Below are 17701 nucleotides of genomic sequence, written 5' to 3' on the forward strand. Positions count from 1 at the left end.
GGGAAGTAGATGTTCTTATTATCCCCATTTTAGAGTTTAGGGAATTGAGGCAGACAGAGATCATGCAGGCAGGGACTGCTAAGGTGAACCTTGAAGAGAGAAAAGAGTTCTAAAAGAAGGAGGTGATTAGGGAAAGAATTCTAAACATAGAACAACAGCCATAAAACAATAGAGGCAAGAGGTGGAATGTCATGGAGCGGAAACGGCAAGCTGGGAATTTTAACTGCAGTGTAGAGTATCTGAGAGAAAGTAATATAAACTCATTGTGGAAAAGTAGCTTCGGAGGCAGATTTTGAAGGGTTTTACGTGCCAGAGAAGTTTGTATTTGATCCTAGAGGCAGTAAGGAACCACTGATGCTTCTTAAGTACATGAGTCACACTGTTAGTCATGTAGGGTTTATTTCAAGGAGAAGTTAATAACTTTGCAATTTTCCAAAGACAATGCAGTTATTTTCCTTTTGCATAATTCTGCACCCAAGTACTTCTTTGGCAGTGACAGTCCAAAATGTGAGTATACGTGTGTATTGCATTCCATGTAGAGGGTGATTGGAAAAGAAGAGAGACTAGAAGCAGAGACTTCAATTCCTTACCTATTTAAGGATTAATATTCCTCAAACCCTTTATCATCCATGGGAAATGGATGGGAAAGGAAGGAGGGACATTGTAAACGCACTCCAAGTAGAGATGTATGTTACTGTCCTCTGTGCATCTCCCCCAGACATGCTATGGCATTTTGCGCAATATTGTTTTTATTTTTGTTTTGTTTTAAATTCACCTTCATTTCAAAGTAATAATCCATTTGAGGACATATCACATACACATTAAAGATGAATACTGAAAGCAGAGACTAACTTTTTCATAGCTTTTTATATTTCACAGAACCTTTCCAATGCACATTTATTAAGGACTTCTCATGTGCAAGGCATAATATATACAACAGGTGCTCCATAAGTTTTTGAGTGTATCATGCAATAAAAATGTGTTAAATTAAAGTGAAATCCTGGCAGATCAGAATGGATAACCAAAGTGTCAGTTTCAACGAAAGGCATTTCCCCTGAAGAACCCACACAGAGAGAAAAATGCTAACCTTTTAAAGAAGCAATGTCCTGCTTAGGCTTGTTGAAGAAAATTGCTAACAAGCATAAAAATCATTCCACCCCCAAACTCAAATGAGGTTTTGGTGTGAAGGATGTGGTTTCTCTGTATGTGGTGTGCTCTGAATAAAATATTGGTTAGTCCCCCTGCAAGCATCAATCAGCTTGTTGATTCTCTGTCCCCTGGCGTCTTGCTTCTTTCTGGTGGAGCTCATTGACCTCTGACCTGTTTATTGCTTTATTGCCACAGACATAGCACCAATTTATTCATCAACATCTGGTGGTCTGAAAATTGTGTTTTACATTATTAGCTCTCAAATGGATAGCTAATGCTGTTTAATGGGGTAGTTATGAGCTATTACAGAATCATTTTTTCTCATTTTGCTAATGAATAGAAAACCTTCATCAAATAAATGTTTGCCAATTGGCTTAAAATCAAAGCCTCTAATTATCAATAAAAAAATGGACAGGATCCTGAGAGGTCAGTATTGTCGAAGCATACATCTAAGGAACCAACCTTTCCACTTCACTACCTCTTACACATGGGCCATGGAAAACACCATTTGACACATGTCCCTACACAAAATGAGAAGGCAATTAGTTGATTTCCCTCCCTTCTACTTCCTCAGTCAATAACAGAGTCCTTTAAAGAATTCAAACTTTTCAATCCCATAATCCTTCTACAACATTGCAATATTTAAATACTATTCAATGAATATCTGCTAAGCATTATGATGGCATTATCCTGAGTACTGCAACTGTAATATCAACCTATATAAGGATCTTTCCCCCTTTTTGAGGGGGTGGGGGGCATATATTCATGGTCTTTTAATCATGATGATTCAGTCTGGTTACATTGAGTCCTTTCCTCCAGAAGGAGGACAGGAATATGCATTTTGACATATGAAAACTGACTGATGATTCCATTGGATGGAGCTCCCATGTTCATGCCTTGGAATACCAATTCTAGGAAGTATAATAGAGAGTTTATTAGAAATGAATGAAAGGATTGCTATTTAGCAGTGAGAGCATGTGGTTAATACCAGATTACATGAATTTATAGTGGATCCAGGTGGCATGATTATATGACTTCCTCTGGGAACATTCACTAACACAAGAGGAGGAACAAAAAAAAATGATGGCGGAGGTAACCCACAGATGAGGATTGGCAAGATTTGTGGATGGCAGTGTCTTGTTGAATTAATAATAGGTTTAAGATTGTGCAGTGAGGTATGTGAGGCCAAAACAGAGGTGATAGACTGGAATAATATGGAGGAATTAAGGGTACAATAAGGGTACAATAGAGGAACACAAGAAGGGTAAGGATCAGGCTTAGAAGAATGAATGAGTCGGAGAGGTAGAAAAGCAGGATATTTTGATTGGAGGTGAAGTTTAGAGTTCAAGACCATAGAAGTTGAAAAGTTTGGGATGATGGTGAAAAATGATGATGTAAGGTTGCTGATGTAGATTAGAGATGAAGGTTGAATGATAACCTTGGAGGCAATGTTGTCCAAAAGGTCATCGATGTGAACATATTAGCAGAGTTAAGGAGTTGTATGCTAGCATATAAGCTGGTGAATCCCTCTTCACCTTTACTGAAGGTTGAATCCTTGAGATGCTGGTCAAATTGGGAACTTTGCCTTCTCAGCTGGAAGGTTCACATTCCTCCTACAACAAGTTACTTATAGTTTTATTTTCCCAATAACATTTCTGAGATCCCATTAATACCAAGTTTCCATGGGATGTATCAGAAATATTGCAATTAATATCAAAGAAACTTCCCTTAATTTTTCTCCTAACTTCCAGTCCTAATCACTAGCAGACCATCAGACATTCATACTGGTTGTATCAGAAACATTTGAAACTCAACATGCCCATATGTCTGTGTGTGTATACATATATATATATATATATATATATATATATATATATATATATATATATATATATATATATATATATACACACACATGCATATATACATATATGTATATATAAATATACACATATACATACATGTATATACATATATTTATATTAAATATATACATATAATATATATCATATATTGCATAAATAAATATATTTGTTGTTTGTATAAATATTATATATTATATACATTTATCATATAATGTTACATATTATATATTTGTATATTTGTATACATTGTATATTGCATACATAAATATATTACATGTAAATGATAAATCAGATAAATATATACATATATGTACATATGTGTGTGTATGAAAGAAAGGCACATATGTGAGAGATGTTATCAAAGTAGAAATGACAAGAGTTAGCAAAACATTAGATATGGGGAGTGAAAGAAAGTGAAGAGTCGAGGATGACATCTAGCTTTCAAGTTTGAGTGACAAATATATTTGTGTGTGTATCCTATGTGTTATACATATATTCTTGTTTATACTCTTGTTTGCATGTTTTGTTCCTCCATTAGACAGTGAGCTCAATGACAATAGGAATTGTTCTATATTCGCAGATTCCAGGTTAAAAACACCTGCCAAGGAGGTAAAAAGTGACTCATCCAAAGTCTCACAACAGCCAATTAGTAGCAGAGCCAGGGCTAGAACTTAAGTCTCCTGATAACACACATATCACCTTAACTCTTAAGAAGTAACATAAAGACTCAGAGAGGTTATAAAGACAGGGTAGCCATGCCAAGTCAGGCCTACCTACTCTATTTAAGTCAAAGTCAGCCTTGTTGGTAGCGTCTGTCACAACAGATGTTCTTTTATAATAACAATAACATTTATACAGTGCTTTCAGGTTTGTAAATCAGTTTTACAACTATCTCTTTTATCCTCACAGCAAGGCTGCCAAGTAATGGCTATTATCATCACCAATTTACAGGTGAGGAAACTGATGCAGAGGTTAAATGGGTTTCCCAGGGTCACATAACCAGCAAGTATCTGATGCTGGATTTGAACTCAGGTCTTCCTAACTCCAAGCCCAATGCTCTGTGCCACTTTGCTGCCTATAGAAATTTGACTGGCTATGACCACAGTTGATTCTTTTTCAAAAGCATTTTCCCTTGCTAAGTTTCTTGCATTTTCATATTTTAAAAAATAGGACATTTGGAGTATATAGGATAGCCCTGAGATTTAATGACTGTGTTCTAACTTACACTGGATGGAATCTTTTCTGCACAGTACAGAGCACATAATAGGCAATTAATAAATGCTTGCTGTAAGACTGATTGATTACTAGGGAAAAGGTTACCTTTTATGGCAGTGACCTTATATTCCAAGCTCTATTTGCTTATAACATTTGACCTTCTACAGTAGAGGCTTTAAATTGGGTGCTTCCTGATGTCTGCAGCTCTGGTCCAGAAATCTCAAGGCACAGAGACAGTACCTCATACTCTTGATCAAACTACTGGTTTTGTTGACAGAATACAAACCAGTTCAGTGTCCATAAGATAATGAAGATGCCCATTTCTGACACACAGTTTTCAATATTAATCCTAGGCAACCAGCCTTACCCAGAATTTTTCAGACTGATTTTGAATGGATTTGGCAGTTAGAAGGAGGAGGGTGCTGAAGAGATTCAGAGTGGTGCAGTACAAAATACAATGCATTTAGAGTCAAATGACCTGGCTTCAAATCCTGGCTCCACTATTTATTTTTTATGTGACTTTGGCCAAGTTATTTCACTTGTCTGGGACTCAGTTTCTTTATCCATAAAATGAGGCATCTAAACTCAATGTTCTCTAAGGCTCTTATAATTCCAAATGCATAATGCTGTATGTGTGAATATCTATATATCTCCTATATGTGATCTACATATGTGAAAAAACGTGTATACACATGTACACATATATGAAAAGGAACTTTAGGGAACTTTTTTTATATAAAATTATGTATTTGTGGCAGACAGAACTCTTCTGTAATTAAGCCTTCAAAGTTTAACCTACCTCAGAAAATAACATCACCTCTTACTTTAATTAGAAAATTGTTGTTCATCCTTCATTTTTGAAGAGGACCAATGATATCATGGCATATCTTGACTCGTGCATGGTTTGGATTTAAATGAGGCAGAGTTAAGAAAGTCCTCAGCCTTACTCTCTCTTCCAGAATCATCGAAGTCCGGTGGCAAGACAAAAGTCAATATGACTGGTGACAGTCCTGAATATAATGGATGACCTTGGTGTCTTTAATTTCTGACAAGGTTCTAAGCACCCAACAGTGCCTGCTTCAGTCACCTTTGTGACTGTTAGAACAAATTTTTCTCATCCATCCATTCTGCCAGGCTAAATCTTCACCTTCTTGGAGTAGACATCCTTCTAACTCACTGATGGGTTAACAAGAAAATAAGTTATTAGTCTTAATATCTTACTCTATGTCTTAAAACCTCTATATCTTCAGACATCATTCTTTCCTTTTGTCCAGTCTCTATGCCCACTACATTATGGCCATGCATATAGGTGCTTAATAAAGATATTTGGAATAAAACTAAACCAATTGTCATCCATTGTACTATGGTGGCGAAGGACATAAAAGAACAAAAGATCATATATGTATTGATGGAGGCATTTAGGGAACTTCATCCATTCCCTAGTATTCTTTTTTCCCTTCTCCCAGTGAAAAATTCTTTTCCCTGTGTAACACTAGAATCTTTTCCCAACATGCTAGTTTATATTGATTCCTCCTTTATAATAAAGAAAATTTGTGAACGAAACCTCTCTGAGCCTTAGCTTTTTCATTTTTAAAATGAAAGGGTCATGCTAGGTAACTTCTCAAGTTCTTTCTAGATCTAAGTCTATGACAATCTAAATGATAAAATGACCTTATATGGCAGAGCATACAACATTCTCTCCCCATCTTCCTCTACCCATATACCAAGAGGAAGAGGACGTATTATCTCTTCCTTCCCTGGTTTTTCTTTCAGTGTTCTCTTGTAGTGAGAGAACATTGTCCTGTCCTGGCAGCAAGGCACAAAAGAGGTGTCAGGTTATGAAGCATTCCCTTTGTTTATGTTATAATTTTCTCCAAAACAACAACACAAAGAAAACTTTGCATGCATCCTGTCTCTAACAACTGTGCCACGTATTATATCATTATTACTAAAATGTGAAGTCTTTTTTTTTCTAATTTAACTTTTCTCCATCAAACAGAAAAACTGCTATCATTTCAAAGAATATATCTCTTATCCAAAGTCAGTGAAGCACAGAGCTTCAGTGCCAAGTGCGTGGGACTTGTGAAGCATTAAGCAACCCAGATGGCTGCTAGACTCATTTCTGAAAATTTCTGTATGTCTCTTAATATTGATGCCCAATTTCCTCAAACTTGGTGTGGCATTCTGAGCACTGAAAGCTCTTTAGTGATTCTTTGGGACTTCTCCTGGCCCTAAGGATCATGTAAGCTCTACCCAATGAGGAGAGGCAATAAATGTGTCCAGATGGATCTTCGATCCCCTCCCCTCTACACAGAGCAGCCAGGTTTCTGCCACTGGGTGGGGAGTGAGAAGGGGAGTGTGCTAATGGAAGTGATGAGTGGAGGCAGCCAGGGAGAAATGATGAGGCCGTTGAGAAATACCAGGGTAATATGGTGGTGGCAATTTTCTCCTTTCCTGTTATTTACTGTTTATTCTATTCCTCCTTTTTCATAAGTGATGAGCAAACAGCAGCAAGAAACAGTCAGAAGTCCCTGACAATAACAGGAAAAGCACCAACCATGGGAGCCTTTGTCTGTACACAGTAGCAAGTCCATGTCCTCATGACAAGAGAAGGACCTGAGACACTTGACTAAAGTTCTTGAATCTTTATAAAAAGGTAGATCTTCCTGAAAGCTTGAATTAAACATTAGTTAGAAGTGTTTCCTATACTCCCTTGCCCACTTACATGAAGAGAAACTGGGGGAAACTATACAAACCAATTGTGCCTTCCTTATAACTCCTGGGTTCAGAAAAGCCAATGTGTTATGTTTGATACATTAGAGCAGCTAGGTGGTGAAATGAATAGGGTCAGGCCTGGAGTCAGGAAGACTCATCTTCCTGAGTTGAAATCTGGCCTCAGATGCTTACTAGTTGTGTGACCTTGGGCAAGTTACTTAACCCTGTTTGTCCCAGTTTCCTCATCTGTAAAAATGAGCTGGAGAAGAAAATGTTAAACCACTCCAGTATCTTTGCCAAAAAAACCTCAAATGGGGCCATGAAGAGTTGGACATGACTGAAAATGACTGAACAAAAACAAAACTCTCTGTGACCTTTGTGAATCTAAGACAAGTTATGACTACACATGGTAGATACTTTACTATGTACCAAATTACTGTTTTTATTTTATTTCAGATTGCAGAGCAAAACGCCATATATAATATCCAAGCATGCCTGTCTTTTTATGTAGACCGGGAAAACTTTTCCTGATACTTCAAGTTATTAATATTCTTCCCCAATCCCCTAAAATTTCGTTCTCTTTGTACTTCACATATGTTTTGCATTTGTTTACATGTATATGCTTTTTATTTCCTACCCCCTACCCCCCTCCTGACCCCCTTGAATGAGAGTTCATCAAGTATAGAGATTATTTTGTTTTGCCATTGTATCCCAAGAGCCTGGCACCATGCTTAATATGTAGTAGGCACTTGATAGTCATTCATCATGATAGTCATACTCATCACAGCCCAAGAAATGAATGGGAATAAAGATAAGTAACCAGGAGATTTGGACAAAGGAGAAGGTTTGTTATGTTTGTATCTGATGCCCTGATTCTCTGGCTAAAACCTTGAGTTTTCCACTTGGTCACTTCTCCCTTTGGGGGAATATAGATGGCCACTCAGCTAGAATAATGAACACGGTTCAGAAAATATGAAGCACCTGACATGTTGGGCAGGGATTCTTAACTGTATCTGTACCACAGACCCTTTTGGCAGTCTGGCGGAGCTAAAACTCTGCTCAGAATAATATTTTTAATTAGAATTACAAAGGAAACCAGTTGTGTTGCAATATTGTTGTTCAGTCACGTCCAACTCTGTGATGCCATTTGGGGTTTCTTTGCAAAGATACTGGAGTGGTTTGCCATTTCCTTCTTCAGCTCAATTTTGTACATGAGGAAACTAAGACAAACAGGCTTTAAGTGACTTGCTCAGGGTCACACAGCTAGTAAGTGTCTGAGGCCAGATTTGATCTCAGGAAGAGTCTTTTTGATCTCGGGCCTGGCACTCTATCCACCACGCCACCTAGCTGCCCTGCATATTGAAATATAGTCATTAATAATTTAAAAAAAAGAAAGAAAACAAGTTCATGGGAGCCTGTATTAGGAGGGCAGAGTTTATAATCTCAAAGAGGATCATAAACATGTCTGAAAGGTTCGGAACCGCCGTATATAAGAAACTCTCAAAGTAGAAGGCAGAAGAATCAAAACATATATTTAGGCTCCACAGTAACCAACCCATGAACCAGCAACCCCATTTTGATATATTGATCAAAAGCTTCCAGGCCCAATAAGTACGCCTTGAAAGAGTAACCAGGAGGCTACAGAGAAGCATGATTGCATAAAGCAAAATCATGCTTCCCCCTCTATGGTAAAAAGATTACCCACTGGCCTGAAGTCTTTGTTCAGCTTCCTCCCGTAGGTCAGCTCTGCTACTGGCAGCTCCTGCTTCAGCTGTGGCTGTGGCTGTGGCAGCCTCTGGCTCCAACGGGAGCTGCTTTTAACCATCCAGCTTCTGCGGGGGTGTAAGGTACGCCGGGGAAAGCACAGGTTCTTTCAATCTGCTTAAGCAAGGTGAAGGGGTTGACTGGGAAAGCACAGGTTCTTTCCATCAGCTTAAGCAAGGGAAGCAAGGTGAAGGGGCCGACAAGCTTACTCCAGTCCAACATACAAACAGCATTCAGTTCAGGGGAAAAAGCCAAACTAGTCAAGGGCACTTGTTGACTAAGTGCTAAGGAGCCCATTTTTGGTTGCCAATACAGAGCCATCTTAAGGACTCCTGTTACTGGGAATTAGATTTAAAGCAATTTTGATCATCTTTGCAAACATTAAATTATACACAGTTGTCCAAGTTCAAGTTAAATCTTTTCCAAGTCTATGTAAATTGCACATCTATTTTGGTATTAGACAAATATGGGGTGTTTAAAAAAACAACATGCTGTTACAGCAGATGCAAGAGTTGAAGGTCAGGTTAGCAATTAGTATTGCTGTAAATCTTTACAAACCCCCATGCCGAGTGTTTCCCTTACATACGTCATATTGCATCAGATTGATTTCTACATTTGATCTTTTGAACTTTATACAAATGGCACAGTTTGTGTTCTTTGGGAGCATACCATTAAAAATATGGATATGTTTCATTGTAAGTGCTCTAACATACCCATTCATTCATTTATTCATTCAGTCTCTCAGTCAGTCATATGTGTAAAAAAATTATTTTTTTTGGCCATGAAGCATTCAAACTAGATGATTTTAAAAGTCATTGTTAGGAATATTTTCACCTAGACTAAAAAAATTGAATGATGGTGAGGGGTAAGAATAGGATCTGGTAGCAGAGGACACTCCAAACTTATGATGAAAGGTGTTATCCATATCCAGAGAAATGACTGGTGGAGACTGAATACAGATTGAAGCATACTTTTTCATTACTTTTTTTCTTTTTTTGTCTGTGTTTTCTTTCATAGCATGATCTACATGGAAATGTGTATTGCATGACTACACATGTATAACCTATGTCAGATTGCTTGCCTTCTCCATGATAGGGAAGGGTAAGGAGGGAAAGAAAGAATCTGGAGCTCAAAATTTGGAAAAAAAAGAATGTGAAAATTGTTTTTACATTTAATAGGAGAAAAATAAAATAGGATTTTTTTTAAACGAGAAGACAGTCCAAAGACAATAGGGGGCAATTGCCCTGGGAAAAATGGGATGCTTGACCCTCTGCTAGAACGCAGAATCCTCAAGAAAAAATCAATAAGAATAGAAGTTGGGAGTTGGAGTGGGGAATGGCCTTATCATGGTTGCATCAGCATAGGCTAGAGGGGACTTCGGGAGACAATGCAAAGTGTGAGTGAGCATGATGGTCACCTCACTATGACACACTGAAGGATGTCCAGCCCTCCCCAAACCCCCCACCACCACCAATATCAGTGCCCTACCACAAAGCACCCTTCATCCAGAATTAGTTATGGCTCTCAGTTCCCTGACAACTTTAAATATATGATCCAATGGTTGGATGCATTTGCTTAGCATATACTACATGCAAATCCCTATGTTAGGTCCTTTGGAAGAATATACATTTTTTAATAGCTTAAAACATAGTTTAAGCTTTAATACTTTTAAAACTGCTTTGGGATACCCGATATAACCCAGGCTTCCTCTTTTTAAGAAGTTCACTACCTAGTTGGAAAACTTAAGACAGATACGTACATACAAAAAGTTAAATAGAAATTTAAGGCAGTATATAATTAATTATTAAATGAATCATAAAAGCTATGTTATGTTAGAATTTAAAGAGGAAAGTAAAGAAAAGGTTGGGAAACCAGTGGAGGAGATGGGAAAAAATTAGGCTTTGAAGGGTATAGAAAATTGGGGTAAGAGAAGAGGAAAATATGGGACTCCCTAGAGGAGAAATAGCAGGAGCAAAGCTGGATGTGAATGAGGCACATATGAGGGGCAGTTCCCCCAGACTGGTTCCTGTGTGCATGTAATGGCTTTTGTCCTTCTGCTCTCACTCACATTGACCTCGATGTACAAAATCCAGGTGCAGTCACTGCTCCCATAGCATATAACACCAGCAAATTTATTATAGAGATAGAAGCATCCTGTTAGTGAGCCTGTCCAGTCTCATATTTGAAATTTACAGTTCAGGCATGATGTGAGCAGTTGGAAATCTGCTGAGACCACACCCACCTGGTCTGTCAGAAAGCCTATTATTTCTGAAAGATGGGGACTTGAGGAATTTGCATGTAGCAAAATCCAAGTGGTAAAAAATTCCCTATGATCTCCTGGAACTCTCTATACTTTAATAATAGCCCCCTAACGCTAATGCTCTTCTGTTGTTATTATTCATTGCCAAAAAGAAATTTTAGATTTTTTTTCTCCCATCTGTCTAGAGATTTTATGAGAAAGTGGGGCATAGGCTTTTTTCCCTCTTTTTTTTCTCAATCATTAAATTATTTGTGGGCAAATGAACTATTTATTAACCATTCCATTCTGAAAAGCATAGCCCCCAAACCTATACATTTCCCTCTAAATACAGTCTGTTGGTACAGAATAAATGGCCTTCTTTCTCCTTGGTTAGTTTCTAAAAGTTAGAACAAAAGTTTCCACCCTAAACACTATTAGGAGGAATATTTGCTTTATGGGGGTAAAAGGCAAAACAATAGCTCTCCTGTTGCAGGGAGTTTCTAGCTTATTTATTGTTCTTCAGTGAACACTGAAAGCCCCTTTAAATGCTGTGTGATAGAGTATGATTCTCTTCTGCCCTGGTGATGTATACAAAGTACACCTGAAAGCAAGATTTATTAGCACTAAAATGTGTTTTTTTTTTCCTGTGACCTATCAAATCCTATACACTCAGAACTTTGATGCTAAGAATCTTCCTCAACCCTGCATCACAACTCCAAACAAAAATAAAAAAAAAAACATTTCTAGAAAGTTATGTTTCATTTAGCAGGGATAATTAAAATCAGTTTGATCGTTTATGAGTACTCACTAATCCAAGGGTAATTGATTAATACATCCTTAAAAGACTTGGTATAGATCAGGCAAATCTAATTAGATTAGATCATGAGATAAATTCCGTAAGATCTTTGAGGAGAAATGTATTTACCATAGATTTCTAAAAATCCTGTGTAATTGCAGAAATCTGCCCAGATTACAAAAATAAACAAGGCACAAAAAATGTTCTTTTAGTTATTTGCTAAATAACATGCATTTCCAAATGATAAGAGAAGTAATGAGCTGGAACAAATTTGATATGAAAGATGTCATCTACTTTAAATTAATATAAATTTTAAAAAGAACAACAACCACCTAAGTTCTTCTAAACTGGAGCTCTCTGATCAGCTCTTTGGTCTAGTTTATTAGTTTTAAATTACCAGCAGCAACTGGGAAGGGGCATAGTATATATATGCCTTACCTCAATTATATCTCAGCTGTTTCCTCCTTTTCACTCACACAGATTCTACCCTATTCTGGGCTTTCACTGCCTCTCATTTCCTAATCTGTAGCCTTCTTTTCAGTCTTCCCTCTTCTAGCTTTCCTCCATGTGGCTAGCAAATTGATATTGCTGCCCTAAGGCTTGCTGTAGAGATTGATTTGACCTAAGTAGCCTACTGCATTTAGACTCTGGCTAGCCTTCACTTCACTCCAAGCCGTAGACTTCTCCTTATCAGCCACCATTGCTGTATCTCCCCCATCCTCCTTCTAGGCGTAGAACCATAATCAAAGCAACTCTTCCATTACTCTTCTACTTCCCTGTTGGTCCATTCACCATCCTTGTAATTTTCCAAGCTAAAATATCCTTCACTGGCCAACACTCCCCCAATGTCTTGTCTCCCCCAGTTGGAATGTAAACTTCACAAAGGCAGGAATTGCCTTCTCTTCTGTATTTGTATCCCCAGTGCATATACAATGTCATCTATATCCCACTGGGTACCTGGCACAGGGCTTGGCACAAAATAAATACTTTTTCATTAATTTATTTACTCATACATTCATAGACTATTTCTAGAAATATAGATCTCATCAACTCACACCTACTCAAAAACGTTTAAACTCCCTATAGTTTCTAAGATAAAATACAAATTCTTCAGCCTGACATCTAAAGCCCTTCATGGTTCCCCATGACGTTGTAACCCCCAATCAGCTGTATGTGCTGCTGGAAAGAGAAGTGAAGTCTTTTCACAAGCTGAAGAGAAGCTCAATGATTGTGTCAATCTTTTACATCTTCTCTCAGAGCAATTCAACATTCTCTGGCTGAGTGGGTGGATATCCTGACCCTCTTGGCCCCTCTCGGGTCTGGGAAAACTACACTTCCCATCAGTTTATGTAAACCTATGTGGGGTTACACCTGACGTTCTCCAGTCTCCGTCTCTGCCTCTTAGAGCCCCTGTCTTCACTCAAATCATTGCTCAGGGGCTCCTTCCTATATGAGACATATTTTGATCTCTCCAGTTGTAAGAATTTCCTCCCTTTTGAAATTACTTTGGATAGCTTTGTATAATTTACTTGTGTGTTTTTATCTGCATACATGTTTACTTGTTATTACCCCCTCAGTAGAATGTAACCTCCTTGAAGGCAGCAATGATTTTGTTTTTCTCTTTGTAGTCTTACAGTATAATCACAAACTAAGTGTTAATTGCATTTTTAAAAATTTATTTACATGAAATGATCCACATACCCTTCATATAAGATGAGGAAGAGAAAACAAGGAAAGAGATAGTTCTTTCTTCATTAATTCACTCTCTCCTTTGTTATCAGTGGGGAGAAAACTATGATAAAATGTAGTTATGAGGAAGGCTTTTCCTGCTCAGAGATATATCTGCAACCTCCACCTCCCTGTCCTTTAACAGGACTCCACCAGGAATTTTGGGAGGAAAGCCTTTGACAAAAGTAGTAGTGGAATTAAATTGTTTAGAGAAGTGTAAGTAATAGCGGTCTGGCTGTCTCAGTAATGGGCCAGGCTCTGAAATTAGATTGGCAATATAGTTGTTTCAGCAAAAAGAAAAAAGCAATGCACGGATTATGAATCGGCTCATCAAATTCGAGCCGTCACAGCAGAGCACTATTTGGCTGGTTTCCAGAATCAGCAATACTGAGGACTCCCTGGCCCAAGCACAGATGTCCTATTTTATCCTCCACTGTGTAATATGGACCTTTACAAAGCTTCACTGCTCTGACCTTTCTGTTGTCAGAAATGCTGCAAATATTGCTAAGAAACACTCGTTCCCCCCTACCCCTATTGTCAGACAAGCATGAATCTTGCCAAGAATATGTGAACTAATTAAGGCATCATCTTTTCTTTCTTTCTTTTATTTTTTTTTCAGACTGAATTTTTAAAAAACTTTTTTGAATTGAATTTTGGGGTCTTTGAGACTTCACTGTTTTTGTGGTGGTATGAACACTAAATCCATTACCCATTCATTCAAGGAAGAAGATGAATTTTATGAATCAAACACATCTCTTGGAGGTAGATTTATATGTATATATATATATATATATATATATATATATATATATATATACACATATATATATATATGTCCTTTTTATGTTTTTGCCATTCAGTGTGTTTAATCTGTAAACTTAGCATGTTGTTGGGAGAAATGACCACTGGAATATTCCACTGATGTCATTAATTTATTTCACAAAGGCATAGCTCTAGCTGTAACAATCATAGCATCTTTGAGTTGGAAGGGGGCAAGAGAAGCCCTCTGGTCCAACTTAAACCTGATGAAGAACTTTCCTTATAATGTCTCAAGTAAGTGGTCATTCAGTCTCTGCTTCAAAAGTTCCATTGAACACAGATCAAGCATACTTTTTTTACTTTATTTTTCTTGGGTTTTTATTTTGGTCTATTTATTTTGGTTCTTTTTTTTAACCACATGACTAATATGAAAATATATTTAGCATGGCTATGCATGTATTACCTATATCAAATTATTTGCCTTCTCAATGAGGTTAGGGGAGAGGGAGGAAGAGAATTTGGAACTCAATTTTTTAAATGGGTGTTGAAAATTGTTTTTTACATGTAATTAGGGAAAATAAAATGCTAAATTAAAAAAAAAGTTCCATTGAGTTCCATTACAGATAACAGTTAATGAGTTCTTCTTCAGACACTTCCACCTTTGCTCCAAATTCTGCCCTCTAGGAATGCATAAAAGGAATCGAACCTCTCTATCCCATGCCAATCCTTAAAATATTTGTACATTCTAAATTTTCACATATTTGCACAGTTATACGTGAAATGTATCATTGAGAGGACACTGGGCTTGGAATCAGGGAGACCTGAATTCAAGTCCCACCTTAGGCAATTATTAATTGTGAAATCCTGGCCAAGTTACTAAACCTCTCTTAGTTCTAGTTTCCTAATCTGAAAAATGGGAAAAGGACCTTCGACTCAATGACCTTGAAGGTTTCTTATAGAACTAAACATAACATAATATGTATAGGGAACACTTATGACCCTACGTCCCCCATAATTGGCACGGAGCATTGCAATGGATAGAATGCTATGCCTACAGTTAGGAAATCTTGAGTTCAAATCTAGCATCAGACATTTCCTACCTGTCTGACTCTGGGCAAAGCACTTAACCTGTTTGTCTTAGTTTCTTCCATTGTAGAATAGGGATCATAACAGCACCTGTCTCTCAAGGTTGTTGTGAAGACCACATGAGATAATACTTATAAAGTGCTTACCACAGTGCCTAGCATGTGAGAGGCACTTAAAAAATGTTTGTTCCTCCCTGAACCCTATGTCTTCTCTTCTCCAAGTTAAGTATTCCCATTTCATTCATAATTACAAGGCAGAGCGTTCAGTTGTCTCCCCATATTAGTGACTTTTCTTTGGATGCTTATCAATGTACTTCTTTTTTTTTTCCTCACAGGCATTTATATTAACAGACCATTAGAAAAATAATCATGGTAGACACCTTTAGTTCATTTTTCTTTTTTTTCTTTTAGATATTTTTATTTTTAGTTTATACCACTCAGTTCCACATGTTTTTGAGTTCCAAATTTTCTTCCCCTCCCTCCCCTTCCCCTTGCCCCCAGGATGGCATGTAATCTGATATAGGCTCTACATGTACCTTCTCATTAATCTTATTTACAGAATAGTCAATTCATAAAGAAGAATTATGACTGATGGAATGAATCATGAGAGAGAAGAAACAAAATCAAAAAGGAAGAGAGAAAAAAAAGAGAGATCAAATAGTTTGCCTCGATCTGCATTCAGACTCCATAGTTCTTTCTCTGGATGTGGAGAGCTCTTTCTATCATGAGTCCTTTGGAGCTGTCTTTGAATTGCTGAGAAGAACCAAGTCTATCAAAGTTAGTCATCACAGAAGCAATATGTCTGTGGTTGTATACAATGTTCTCCTGGTTCTGCTCCCCTCACTCAGCAACATATCATGTAGGTTTTTTCATGTTATTATGAAATCCATATCTTCCCCATTTCTTATAGTACAACAGTATTCCATTACATTCATATACCACAACTTGTTTAGCCATTCCACAATTTATGGGCATCCCCTTGATTTCCAATTCTTTGCTACCAAGAAAAGAGCTGCTATAAATATTTTTATATGTATGGGTCCCTTTCCCATTTGTGTGATCTCTTTGGGAGATAACCCTAGAAGTGGTATTACTGGGTCAAAGGATATGCACATTTTGATAGCCCTTTGGGCATAGTTTCAAATTGCTCTCCAGAATGGCTGGATCTGTTCACAACTCCACCAACAATGTTAAGCCTGTTGATCTGGTCTTCCCTGTTACCAACATCCCTACCTTCTGCAAAATGTGTTGTCTTTTTCTTCTTTCTGCTTCATGGAGAAGATAATTTGAAGGTCCACAGGAAGTTGTTGGAAGCTTTGAAGTACTTCCCAACAGTGTAGATCTCATGGATTAAGTCCTCCATGCAGATAATTCCATATTTACTAAGAGATTTTGCAATAAGAACATTGTCCATCAGAGCAATTCTCCGTTTCTTGATCTTGTCACAACCACATTTGTAAATCAAGTCATTCACAGTCTTCGGGTTGGGGTAATCCCATGCAATGTATGGTTCTACAGTCCTCAGCATGTTAATTGAAGGCTTGTTAAGCTTAACAAAAGTACCATTGAATATTTGGTGAAGGCGAAGAAGCTGCAATACTTTTCAGACCTTTGGACTAACACCATTTCCACCTCTTATTCTGATCACAAAAGCTAACTTGGGTTCAGCAGTTACATAGTAGTTGCCAGCTTTATGTGCCATTCTAGCTAGCCAGATTTCACTTCTGTGCATCTGTCTATACTCCTTATAGTAGGCTTTAGCTTTTTCAGAGATAACTTTTCTCTGCATTTTACAGAGCATTTTTATCGCCATCTTCTTCTTCAAGCATTTGGCCTTCAGTATAATGAAAGTCACTTTTCAGAAGAGATTTTGGAATGGATGGTAGCTTTTTCTTTTCTTCTGTGCTCACCATGATTCCAGCCAGAAAAAGAAAAGATTAATGTATTTCTAAAAAACTTGTGCTCATAATAGAATACAATACTGACCCAGTATTATAGGTCTGACCCAGGTAGAGTAATAGCTATGAGTGTAACTATGCAATAGTTATAAGAATGGTTGGAGGGGCTAACAGTTATGTAGTGTTTTGTTGTTGTTGCTGTTGTTGTTGTTGCAAACCATGTCACATATATTATTTTACTTAAGCCTCAGAGAAACACTGAGGTAGGTGCTACTATCCCCATTTTACAGATAAGAAAATTGAGGCTGATAAACACTAAATGTCTTACCTAGAGTATCACAGTTAGTAATTGTCTTAGTACAGGGGGACTTTTATGTCCCTCATTCAGGACACCCTGTAGTTCTCGAGGCAGTCAAGGAGACTAAACTTCCTCATCTATATGGTAAAGAGTTTGAATGATATGGTTCCCAAGATCCCTTTCAGCTCCA

The 17701-nt window shown here is 37.5% G+C and overlaps 1 pseudogene; it reads right to left on the reverse strand.

Moving 5' to 3' along the window:
* Nucleotides 1-12336: 12336 nt before the first annotated feature.
* Nucleotides 12337-17228, reverse strand: LOC118841400 (annotated as a pseudogene).
* Nucleotides 17229-17701: the final 473 nt, after the last annotated feature.

This window comes from Trichosurus vulpecula, chromosome 1, assembly GCF_011100635.1.
Source record: "Trichosurus vulpecula isolate mTriVul1 chromosome 1, mTriVul1.pri, whole genome shotgun sequence".
Classification (NCBI taxonomy): Eukaryota; Metazoa; Chordata; class Mammalia; order Diprotodontia; family Phalangeridae; genus Trichosurus; species Trichosurus vulpecula.